Genomic DNA, 12,962 nt, shown 5'->3' with positions numbered 1-12,962 from the left:
TTTTAAATTGAAATTGTTAAAAATGGAATTGTGATAGAATTATCACAGTTACTGATAACTAGAAAAAAGCCATGTCAAATGTCAAAAAAGCAAAACAGGATTTATTTTACTGTATCCAGTTATGATATTTTTACAGAGAACCCTATAAAGGAAATTTGATGTTTGGCTCCATGGTAGAGTGCTAAATAAACTGAAGGTGTTTAGAAGTAGACTACAACATTAGAAATATTAAGCATACTTTCACTGATGATCTCCTGGAATATAGGTAGTGTAATTCTATAGTTTAGAGAATTATTAGAAAGGTTGAAAGAAACAGTTGGAGACATTTTATAGAAAGCTGTTTGTGGTTATCTATTTATTAACAGATAAGGAATTTCAACGGAATTCAGTTTCAGAAGATCAATATATCCAGAGTGGTAGAAGAAGAGGTTCCAGAGAACCGGTAGTAAAAAATGCTTAAAAAGTAAAAAAAGAAAAAGAAAGAAAGAAAGAAAGAAAGAAAGAAAGAAAGAAAGAAAGAAAGAAAGAAAGAAAGAAAGAAAGAAAGAAAGAAAGAAAGAGTTCCAAAGATCAGCTGAGCAACGCGCAATCGTCGGAACTTTTTTTTTTTTTTTACTTTTTAAGCATTTTTTTACTACCAGTTCTCTGGAACCAGTAGTTAAAAATGCTTTAAAAAGTTTTTTTAAAAAATAGTTCCGACGATCGCACGTCGCTCAGCTGATCTTTGGAACTTTTTAAAACTTTTTTTACTACTGGTTCGGCAAACCAGTAGCATTTTTTACTACCGGTTAAGGTGAACCGGCCCGAATTGGTAGCATTTCACTCCTGGTCTTCACATAATGTGCCAAAATATTTAAGCCTAGGCATCTATGATCCATTTGTTTTCTTGGAGTCTTCTCCTACATTAAAGTTTAAAAATATCAACATTCTGTCCTGCTTCTTCAAAATCTAAGAAAACTATTTAGATCAGCCTAACAATTTCTGCCCAGGATGGGATGGTGTTACTTATAAAATATTACAGAACCTTCCTTGGGATTGCAAAATAAGGATATCTGAACTATAATTTAATCATGATACTAGATAGATTGGCCAAAATAAAGAAAAATGCTATTATGATTTTAATGGATAAATCTGGATTCTCTGAAACCCATCTGTTATTCAGCTGATCATGTTATTGCTGTATGTCTATGAAATGATGGAAAAATTGATAATAGGTTGCTGTTCCATCTATAAAAGTTATATTATGACTCTAAAGAAAATCAGTGATATTAAATCAATGAAAACTGTTCTGGTTCTGAATCTATTCCTTCAAAGAGACTACAACACTCTCCAAAATAAATCAAGATTCCACCTTCAAGCTTTCTTTCTGAATAATTACAGGTGCCAAAAATATTTGCCACAACTACCTATCTCCATTTTAATTCTACACTTCTACACAATTCTTAGAACCATCAGAATTTGTTTCACATTGGTCCATGTTCTAATCCTAATTTAATATGTTGCAAAAATCAGAATAAAAACTTTTAGTATTTTCTCAGCCTCTCCAAATTGGAATTCTCCAGTATTCCTGTGTAAACACTACAGGTCTCATAACTATGTTTTAAAATAATCTGAAAGGCTGCTGCTCCCCCATCAACATCCTTTGAAATAGCTTTTTGCTTTTTTTTTTTTTTTTACTTTGTCAGGACTTTGTTAAGAAGATACCAAACTAGGTCAGGTGTATAGAGAGAGTTAAACTAATTTATAGCTCAAAGGTGCAAAGATCAAGAAGATTTCAATTAGCTATTGCTCTGTGTCTGTTATGTTTCATAACTGTAAATACTGTTAATGGTAATTCCACTCCTTAAATGGGCCATTTGGATCTATGTACTTTGGAGACAATGTGTTATTGTTCATTCTTACAGTGACATTAATGAAGTACTATTCTCTTGTTTACCAAGATTCTATGTGTGACTTCTAGGCAACCAAATCACATTGGCACTTGTCCCACACCAGCTAAGCCTTTTTAGAGACAATCCAGATAATATCTGGAGCGTACAGTATATTGGTCTCTTGGTCATTGCTATTCAGAATGAGTATATTCTAGAGTTCCTGCCTTAATAATTAAAGATTGCATTAAAATTTTGTGTCATTCAGAAAATGCTATTGCTGTTTGCTGGTCAGCATGATTCAGTTTTTTGGAATGTGCCAAATTTTACTATATAGTTCATAAAACCTATTGTAACTAATAATATTGATTATTTAGTTATTAATGCTTATTTTTCCTCTTTTATTTTGTAAGCGTACATTTCTATTTTATTTTTTATCCAGTAGAATGCTAGTCAATGATTGTAATAATGGGCTGACTGATTGACTGAGTTGCACATAACACCTTTTTAATTATTTGAGCCTATACTTATTTGTTTGTCTATATTATTTGTATTTTGTATTTGTGTACCCCTTTGATTTTTCTACTACTATTTTCTTCTTTTTTACACACACACATACATACACCTGCTAACTGAAGAAGACATTGACATAGCATGCTTTGTTGAAAAATTATACTATATTTCTGATCCACTCAGTCTGAAGTCTTTGGAAAGTAATAGAAACATTTGATTTTAGAGAGTTTAGACTTGCCTGATGTTTCTGGTTAGTACTTCCAATGTTAAGATAAATAACAGATAATGGGCAGCCTTGCCTTGTACCTTTTCATGGATGAGTTCAATCAACTAATGCTTAATGATAGGATCTTAAGATCTTCTTGCATTGTTCTATCTATATCTGGGTCTTATAATCTTTGTTCATATTTCTCTTGGTTCTTTGGGTCTTGCACCGTTGCTCTCTGTTCAATCCCTTTTCTCTTTTTCAGAATAGAATAGAATAGAATTCTTTATTGGCCAAGTGTGATTGGACACACAAGGAATTTGTCTTGGTTCATACGCTCTTGGTGTACATAAAAGAAAAGATACATTCGTCAAGAATCATAAGGTACAACACTTAATAATAGTCATAGGGAAACAGTCAATATAAATCATAAGGATACCAGCAACAAGGTTACAGTCATACAATTATAAGTGGGAGGAGATAGGTGATAGGAACAATGAGAAGATTAATAGTAATGCAGACTTAGTAACTAGTTTGACAGTGTTGAGGGAATTATTTGTTTAGCAGAGTGATGGCCTTTGGGGAAAAAACTGTTCTTGGATCTAGTTGTTCTGATGTGCAGTGCTCTATAGCGTCATTTTGAGGGTAGGAGTTGAAACAGTTTGTGTCCAGGATGTGAAGGGGTCTGTAAATATTTTCACAGCCGTCTTTTTGACTCGTGCAGTATACAGGTCCTCAATGGAAGGCAGGTTGGTAGCAATTGTTTTTTCTGCAGTTCTAATTATCCTCTGAAATCTCTGTCTGTCTTGTTGGGTTGCAGACCCAAACCAGATAGTTATAGAGGTGTAGATGACAGACTCAGTAATTTCTCTGTAGAACTGTATCAGTAGCTCCTTGGGCAATTTGAGCTTTCTGAGTTGGCGCAGAAAGAACATTCTTTGTTGTGCTTTTTTGATGACGTTTTTGATGTTAGGTGTCCATTTTAGGTCTTGAGATATAGTAGAACCTAGAACTTTGAAGGTCTCTAATGTTGATACTGTGTTGTCTAGTATTGTAAGATGTGGTAGTATGGGAGGGTTTCTCCTAAAGTCCACCACCATTTCTATAGTTTTGAGTGTGTTCAGTTCCAGATTGTTCTGGTCGCAGCACGAGGCTAGTTGTTCAACCTCCCATCTGTTTGCAGATTCACCATTGCCTCGAAGGAGACCAATCACTGTTGTGTCATCTGCAAACTTCAGTAGTTTAACAGATGGATAGTTTGAGATGCAGTCATTGGTATATTGAGAGAAGTGGAGAGAGCACACAGCCTTGTGGGGCCCCTGTGCTAATTGTACAGGTATCTGATGTGATTCTGCTTAGCTTCACCTGCTGCTTCCTGTCTGTGAGGGAGCTTATGATCCATTTACAAGTGTGTTCAGGTACTGCTAGCTGGTTTAGCTTAGTTAGAAGAATGTCTGGAATGATGGTGTTGAATGCTGAACTAAAGTCTACAAAGAGGATTCTTGCATAAGCCTTTGGAGATTGAAGATGTTGTAGGATGTAGTGCAGAGTCATATTAACAGCATCATCTGTTGATCTATTTGCTCAGTATGCAAATTGCAGGGGTCTAACAGCAGATCCGTGATGGTTTTCAAGTGAGACAGCATTAGCCTTTCAAAGGTTTTCATAACTACAGATGTTAGAGCAACTAGTCTGTAGTTGTTCAGTTCCTTATGGTGGGGTTCTTCGGCACTGCGATGATAATAGAGCATTTGAAGCAAGAAGGAAAATAGCACATCTCTAGCGATTTATTGAAGATACGGGTGAAGATGGGGGCCAATTGGTCAGCACACACTTTTAAGCAAGAAGGAGTTACCTTGTCTGGGCCTGGTAGCTTTTCCTGGCTTTTGTCTGTGAAATAGGCCTTGCACTTCCTTTTCTGTGATCACTAGAGGCGGTGAACCGAATGGAATGGGTTCAGTTGTAGGAGGTGTGGCTGTTGTTGGTGTGTCTGAGATGGGGGTTGTGGAGATAGGTGGCTGTACTTTCCTTTCAAACCTGCAGTAAAACACGTTCAGGTCATCTGCCAGTTGTTGATTTCCTTCAGCCTGGGAAGGAGGTTTGCCATAACCAGTGATATTTTTAAGAGTTTTCCACATGTTTGCTGGTTAATTTGTTGAGAACTGATTCTTTAGATTTTCAGAGTAGCTTCTTTTTGCTGCTCTGATCTCCCTTGTTAATACATTTCTGGCCTGATTGTACATCATTTTATCACCTTTTCTGTAGGCTTCCTCTTTGTAACAACGTAGCTGTTTAGGTTTATCTGTGAATCAAGGTTTGTTGTTACTGTATATTCACAAGTTCTTGGTCGATACACATAGGTCTTCACAGAAGCTGACATATGATGTTACAGTCTCTGTGAGTTCATCTAACTCTGCAAAGGTACTTTTGAAAACATTCCAATCAGTGCAGTCAAGACAGGTCTGTCGCTTTAACTTTGCCTCCTCAGTCCAGGTCTTCACTGATTTAATTGTTGGTTTTGTGGTTTTAAGTCTTTGCCTGTAAGCAGGTACGAAGTGAATCATGCAATGATCAGAGTGTCCCACAGCTGCTCATGGTAAGGACCAATAAGCATCTTTTAGTGTTGTGTAGCAATGGTCTAAAGTATTCTTGCCTCTAGTGGGACAATTGACATGCTGAAAGTATTTTGGTAACTCTTTCCTTAAGTTTGCTTTGTTTAGCTCTCCCATAATAATGGCCAGTGAATCGGGGTATTTGGCTTCAGCCACCATAATCTGGTCAGCTAGCGTTCGTAATGCCTTGTTTACATAGGCTTGTGGGGGGACATAAATAGCAATTAGTAGAAATGAGGAGAACTCGCATGGACAGTAAAATGGTTTACAGTTGATAAGTAAAGACTCTAAGTTCTCCATTGTGGGTGGAGACAGCTGCCAGGATGGGGTGTGCTCGTCTGCTAAGCTGATAGACTGAGCCTGTCAAAGTTGCTAAGTCCCACCCTTGTTACTGGGCAGACCCAGCTTTTGGCTCAGTCTGGCAGCCTAGACAGGCGTGTGGGACTGTTCCTCTTGTTGTTTTTCTCTCTTTATTGGCATTTATCTCTTCCGATAGTTACTTAGTGTTGGATTTATTGGTTTGACTCGGACTGTGACTTGGACTGCATTGGATTTTGCTTCATTTTTCCACAAATAGTAAGATCTTCTACCCCAGTAACTGGCTTAGCTAGTTATCTGGGGTGGATATCCCTTTCCCTCATCCTTCTTTCTATCAGTTGGGGGATTTTCGGGATTTTGTGGAGCTTTGCGCTCCCATTGGTGATATTGCTGGCCGTCAAAGACCTGAGCGCCTAAATCATCGTCTGTGGAGTTTTGCGCTCCCCCTTTCAACCTCCTGGCTGCCATTTTGGATTCCTGTCAGCCGTTACTAAGTTCTGCCGTTTGCTTGTCAGTTTAGTTGACTGTTTGCTTCTTTACCTTCTGGGCCGTATGTGGAGCCTCGCGCTTCCCTATGGAGCCTGTGTAGTGCGGGGGCTTTTGATTTGAATGGATCGCTGGCCGTTGCGTCGCTTCGAGCACTGAAGTCATTTTTGGCGCAAAAAAGACTTTCAAGGGATCGTCGGCTTGGCGCTTTCCCCTGTCAGCGTGTGAAGTGTATATCGCCGACTGGGAGAAGGGAGGGCTTCGGCGGGGCTTTGGGCCCCCCCTTCTTTTTATCAGCAACTGTCTCTCCTGTGTGGCAGTTTGTTTGGCTGGTGGAGTTTCGCGCTCCCCTTATAAGCGACGCTGCCAACTCCTGTGTGGGGAACTTTATTAGTGGAGTTTCGCGCTCCCCTTTGACAGCCCTGTCAATTGCCTGTGGGGTTTTTTTTGCTGGTGGAGCTTCGCGCTCCCCTTTACCAACATAGAGACCGTCGGTGACAGATTTTGCTGGTGGAGCTTTGCGCTCCCCCCCTCTTCTGCTGGCCTGCGCCTTTATGCTTGTCACCTTTGAACAGCTGTCACCCTTGCCGGTTATAAGTCAGGGCACATCATAACGTTTGAAGAGTGGAGCTTCTGCACTCCCAGTTACAGTAGCCCTGTTTAGAGGCCTCCAGACTTTGGTCTGTGCCTCTTAACAACAGTTTCTTCCTTTGCGACCCTTTCTGACATCTGGGAATTCTGTCCATTGTTGCATCTGGGTGGTCCTTCCTGGACTTCAATCATGCCCAAGGCTTCGCACAAGTCGAAGAATGGTTGCAAGGTGGGGTGTTCTGATAGCCCTCATCGTAAGGGGGCTTCCCTTACCAGGCAAGATGACAATTCTGGCTCCTCTAAACTGGTGGGTTCAGATCCATCAAGGCCCCGCCATAAGTCATCTTCTCATTCTCTACCTTCTTGTACGGAAGCCCGCCGGGATAAAGTACTGCAAAAGATCTGTGCCAAGGCCAGTGGGCATCAACCGCCGGCCAAGGAGACATCTACAGCCTCTCCTCGTATTACTGCTGCATCGGGCTCTGGGGCGCAGGTAGACCAACTGTCCCTTCAGGATTACCCTGCTGTTATTCAGATGGCCGATCTCTGGGGTTCCCCCGTGGCTCCGGCTCCTGAGCCCCCGGCAGAGCCTTCCCCGGCTACTCATTCGTCATTGGACTTGTCCAAATTGGCATCTGCGCCACCCCCCTCACCCACTCCTGGGACGGGGGTGGCACAACAAGCTAATTTTTTGTCTCCAGAGCAAATCCAACAGCTCATCACGGCTGCGGTGCAACAGTCATTGGCGTCTCAATTTCGGCCCGCCAACAGGGCGACCTCAGTTCAGTCTTGGGTGTCTAATTCTCGAGTGGACGCTGAGCAGGAGGATGCTTTTTCGATCGACGCCCCGGATTCTCCGGTCTCTTCTATGGCAAGCTAGGCATCTTCCCTGGCCAATGAGGAATCTCGGGATTTGGAGCTTTCTGAGGACGAGGATCTCCCTCCCAATCAACCGGCGTTTACGGGCTTGTTTCCCCAGGCCTTGTTCAAATCTCTGCTACACAAAGTCATTAATACGGCTCAGCTCAAGTCTCCCTCTCCGCTGCTGGCTACCTCGAGTACGGCTAAAGGGGCTCTGAACCCCTTTTTTGCTGAACCATCCATTCCTACCCCTCCTTTGTTCCTCGATGTTATCCGGAAACAGTGGTCCTCGCCTGGTTCGACCCCGGCCCCTACGGCATCGGAATGACGGAATTTCAACATCACTCCGGATCTAGCTACCCTTCTTCAGGTCCCGACCATGGATGCTCCCGTGGCTGCTCTCTTGCCTCACACTATGGTTCCAGGTGACCCAGATGAAAGGCTTCACCCGGAGAAGTGCTGCGTGGAGCAAGTGTTGCAACAGGCTCACCAGGGCACTGCTTGGCCCATTCGAGCGGCTTCTATGGCATCTTTCTTTAATCGCACAACTCTCCTATGGCTCCGTCATCTACAGGAGACTTTGACTACGAAAGATGTCCGTGTACGGCAGGAACTGAACAAGATTATCGCCGCCATGCAATTCTCAGCGGATGCTACCCTCACTGCTGCTTGCTTTGCGGCTAAGTCCCTTGCCTTTTCCGTTACGGCCCGCCGCTTAGTCTGGCTCTGCCACTGGCAAGCCGACACCAGGCATAAGTAGCATCTGGCTTCAGTTCCGTTCGCCAGTTCCAAACTGTTTGGGGATCCCCTTGACGTTTTCTTGACTGAAACCAAGGACAAAAGGAAGATCCTTCCAGTTGTCTTCCGTAGGGGGGAATCAAGGTTCCACCCATATCCGACCCGACCCCATTCTCGTTTGTATGAGGGTGCTAACTTTTCCTCTTCTTCTGCCAGACCTCAGGGGAATTATCAATCTAGGAAACAGGGCATTCAGGACAGAGCGTCCAGAGGTAGGACATTTGTTTCCAAGTGGCCCTTTTGAGCGGGGGAGGTTGTTTCTCCAGGCGCCGTCGCTAACTGCATCCCGGATCCTCCTACAGGGGGCAGATTGGCCCTCTTTGCCCCTGTTTGGGAGGGTTCCACTTTGGATAAATGGGTCCTGGCCACCTTACGATCTGGCTTGGCCATTGAATTTCTCTCCCCTCCTCCGATGTTCTTTGTGCGGTGTCCGCTGTCCAACAACATTGAGAAACGGTCCCTTATGGACTCGACGGTTCAGCATCTCCTTTCAATCAGGGCTATTCAACCTGTGCCCGAGATTGAACAGGGGACGGGATTCTATTCCCGGGTTTTTCTTGTGCCAAAGTCATCAGGTGGGGGGGGAGACCTATTCTGGACCTTAAACGTTTGAACCGGCATGTCACATACCTCAAGTTTAAGATGCAGTCTTTGAAATCTTATCCTCGACGGTGTTCAGAGGGGCGATCTCCTCTCTTCCATAGACCTCACCGAGGCCTATTTCCATATCCCCATCCTTCCCTCCCATCGTAGGTTCCTTTGGTTCTGCTATGGGGGGCGTCATTTCCAGTATCGGGCCTTGCCCTTTGGCCTTTCCTCTGCCCCTTGTACCTTTACCAAGGTACTGGCTGCTTTAGCAGCATCCCTTGGGGCTAAATCTATTCGTTTACACTGCTATTTAGACGATATTCTAATTCTGTCGTCCACCCAGCAGCAGGCTTCCTCTGACCTGCAGCTTACTCTCCAGACTCTGGCTGCCCATGGCTTCTCTATTAACTTGGAGAAGAGCCATCTTGTCCCTACCACTCATTTACTCCATCTGGGGACCCTAATTGATTCGGTGGAAGGGAGGGTCTACCTTTCGTGTGAGCGCCAGGATAGTTTGAGGTCTCTCATTTATAAAGTTGTACGGGCTAGAGCGGTGTCTCCCCTCGTCTTATCTCAGCTCTTGGGCAAGATGATTTCCACCATCTCGATAGTTCCCTGAGCCCAGCTGCACTCAAGGAAGCTGCAATGGTTTCTTTTGCCATTGCGGAAAGCAGGCAGAGGCACTTCTTCCACGACTGTTCCCATTCCCAGAAAGGTGATCAGGTCCCTAGGGTGGTAGCGGTCTCCGGCAATATCCAGAGGTTGTCTCTTCTTCGATCCACAGAGAGTGGTGGTGACAACTGATGCCAGCCTTCAGGGCTGGGGGGCCCATTGCCTGGGTCAAGTTGCTCAGGGCACCTGGAACAGCACCGACACCCGTCGCCCCATCAACTGGCTGGAACTGCGGGCGGTCTACCTGGCGCTTCGAGCTTTTTATCACCTCATCTCCAACTCCCACATCCTGGTCCTCATGGACAACATCACAGCGAAGGCCCATGTCAATCGCCAAGGGGGCACGCAGTCTCTCTCCCTGATGTCGGAGGCGTTGAGGTTGGGAGTCTGGTCGGAAATTCACCTCGCCTCGTTGCGTGCGGAACACATTTCTGGCATCGCCAATATACAAGCAGACTGGCTAAGCCGCCAGCGCCTGGATCATGCGGAATGGCGTCTTCACCCGCACATTTTCTGCCAAGTCGCTGCACACTTTGGGACTCCGGTGATCAACCTCTTTGCCACATCGAACAATGCTCAGCTGCCGCACTTCATCTCACGGTACCCTTCACCTCATGCAGAGGCCATCGACGCCCTCCGCTTCCCATCGCCTCCGGACTCCTATATGCATTTCCTCCAGTCTCGCTGCTCTCCCGAGTGATTCGCAAGTTGTTGTTGGAGCCGGCGGAGATCATACTTGTGGCCCCGCATTGGCCATGCAGACCTTGGTTTCCGGACCTAGTATCATTGTCAATAGCTCCGCCTTGGCAGCTACCTCAACCAGCGGACGCACTGACTCAAGGGCCTGTGAGGCACCTGGACTTGAGGTGGCTCCCTCTGACCGCTTGGCGGTTGAGCGGTGCGCACTAGAAGAGGCCAACATCCCGGCAGATGTGATCCGCACCATTCAGGCTTCACGGAGGCCTTCTACGGATCGCATTTACTTGGCCACCTGGTGGGCCTTTTGTGCATGGTGTGATTGGAATGGGGTTCCACCCCTCCAAGCCTCGATCGTCAATGTACTGGTTTTTCTGCAGGAGGGCTTTTCCAAAGGGCTTTCTCTTAACACATTGCAAAGGCAGGTGGCGGCGATCTCCTCGATACTTACATTTGGATCGTTGTCTTCTTTGGCCCAACATCCTTTGATTCACCATTTTCTGCTGGGCACTACCAATTTATGTCCTCCAGTTCTCCATAGGTACCCGACTTGGGACCTCTTCATTGTTCTTAATTCTCTCACGGCTGCTCCATACGAACCTCTACGGACAACCAGCCTTCGGCTTCTAACGTGCAAAGTTGCTTTTCTGGTAGCTATTACCTCGGCTCGCTGCATCTCGGAGATGGCCGCCCTCTCCATCCGTGCTGACCTTTGTGTATTCCACGTGGACTGTGTGGTACTTCGTCTGGACCCTACGTTTGTGCCTAAGATCAATACCACCGCATGCAGGAACTTGTCCTGCCCAACTTTTGCCCTCGTCCGGCTCACAGGCTTGAATGGCGGTGGCACACTCTAGATGTCCGACGGGTGCTACGTATCTACATTAAGCGAACCGCGACTTCCGCAGAATGGAATCTCTTTTTGTTTGTTTCCTTCCTGCCGGTTTCTTTAGGTAGTAAGATAGTAAGGTGTCGTCATCGACCATCGGATGTTGGATCCGGCAGACGATAACCAAGGCCTACGAGTTACATTCCCTTCCGAGACCTCCTCGACTAACTGTGCATTCTACCTGCAGCGCTGCGACATCGGTGGCCTGGGCCACGCAGGACTCATTGCTCGAAATATGCAGGGTGACTACATGGACTTCGCCTTCTCTGTTCATCCAGCACTATAAACTGGACAAATTTGCTTCAGCAGATGCTGCTTTTGGTCATCGGGTGCTGCAGCGGGTTCTTTCGGGGGACGGTGTTTCGGATCAGCCTGGTCCCACCCGATTGTAAGGACGTGAATCTTTGGTATGTCCCATCCTGGCTGCTGTCTCCACCCACAATGGAGAAGGGGCGTTGGTCCTACCTGAGACACACCTTCTCGTTGAGTGGAGACAGCAGCCAGACCCTCCCTTTGTCAGTCTGGTCTCTATCTCTTGCCTTTTTCCTTTCTCTCTTGTTGGTGTCCTACATGCCGAGCCTGTCTTCTAGTCTTCACCAAAAGCTGGGTCTGCCCAGTAACAAGGGTGGGACTTAGCAACGTTGATAGGCTCAGTCTATCAGCTTAGCAGACGAGCACACCCCATCCTGGCTGCTGTCTCCACCCAACGAGAAGATGCGTCTCAGGTAGGACCAATGCCCCTTTTCATCACAGAATTTATATATTATAGTTATATCCTGAGACCATCTGTTGTTGATATATAAGCATAAGCATCCTCCCTTCTTTTTACCTGATGACTCTGCAATTCTGTCTGCTCTATGTATCTGAAACCCTGGAATTTGCATGCTGTTGTCATCAATATCTCATGTAACCAGGTTTCAATAAAGCATAGGGCAGCTGCACTGTGAAAATCAGAGTTGCATCTGTTTAAAAGGAGTATTTCATCCATCTTGTTAGCAAATGAGCATTTATTTGTCAGGAAGATCGAAGGCAGAGCAGTTCTATTTCCCCTATTTCTTAGCTTGTTAAAAATTCCCGCCCTTTTACGTCATTGTAAGTCAAACTGCAAGTTTCAAAACATGAAATGAAACATCCTCTACAGGAAATTATGTTACATAATTGGTTGGGAGCTCAATCAATCTCATTGTACATATGTTGTGCACTAACAATAAAGATTTGATTTGATTTGAATTGAATTGAATGAAATTAAACCACAAATTAATTCAACCAATTTAACAATAAATTGTAGGACATTGGTTCTTACCAAATTAATTAACTAGGAAGATTTCATTATAGCTATTCTTAGATCCATGACTGTGCAAGAATTTCCATCAAACAGTTCTCACCAATGTGTCAAATTGTTGTTGTTTTTTTGCTTCATTCATTCCTCCTTATATAACATCACCATGAGTAACAGATCATGTTTTTTCAAGATTTAGATCCTTTTGAAAGGATAATAAGTAAATGAGGTAGATGCAGAGAAAAATCTAAAAATATAAATTTGTTTTATTACATTCTTCATATAGTCAATTCTTTCTCCTTAAACAAAATCTTCCAACATTTTATTCCAGCAATGTATTGATTTAATTCCCCTCTTTTCAAATGTATTTGTCAGAGTGCACACAGTGTGACTATTTTGAGACAACCCAGGAGCAAAATACAGTAAACAGAGGTTTGTCTTTCAAATAGTGGTTTATCTACAAGGAATATATACATACACGTAGTAGGCAGTCATGCAATCAATCATCAACTATAGATCAGAAGCACACACTGAGAGAGAGATGCCCTCACAGGGCCTCTCTTATATATACAGCCTCTTAAATTTG

This window comes from Pantherophis guttatus, chromosome 5 (genome assembly GCF_059756535.1).
Source record: "Pantherophis guttatus breed Tessera chromosome 5, ASM5975653v1, whole genome shotgun sequence".
Classification (NCBI taxonomy): domain Eukaryota; kingdom Metazoa; phylum Chordata; class Lepidosauria; order Squamata; family Colubridae; genus Pantherophis; species Pantherophis guttatus.
The sequence above is the reverse complement of the archived record's forward strand: the minus strand, read 5'-3'. Positions refer to the sequence as shown.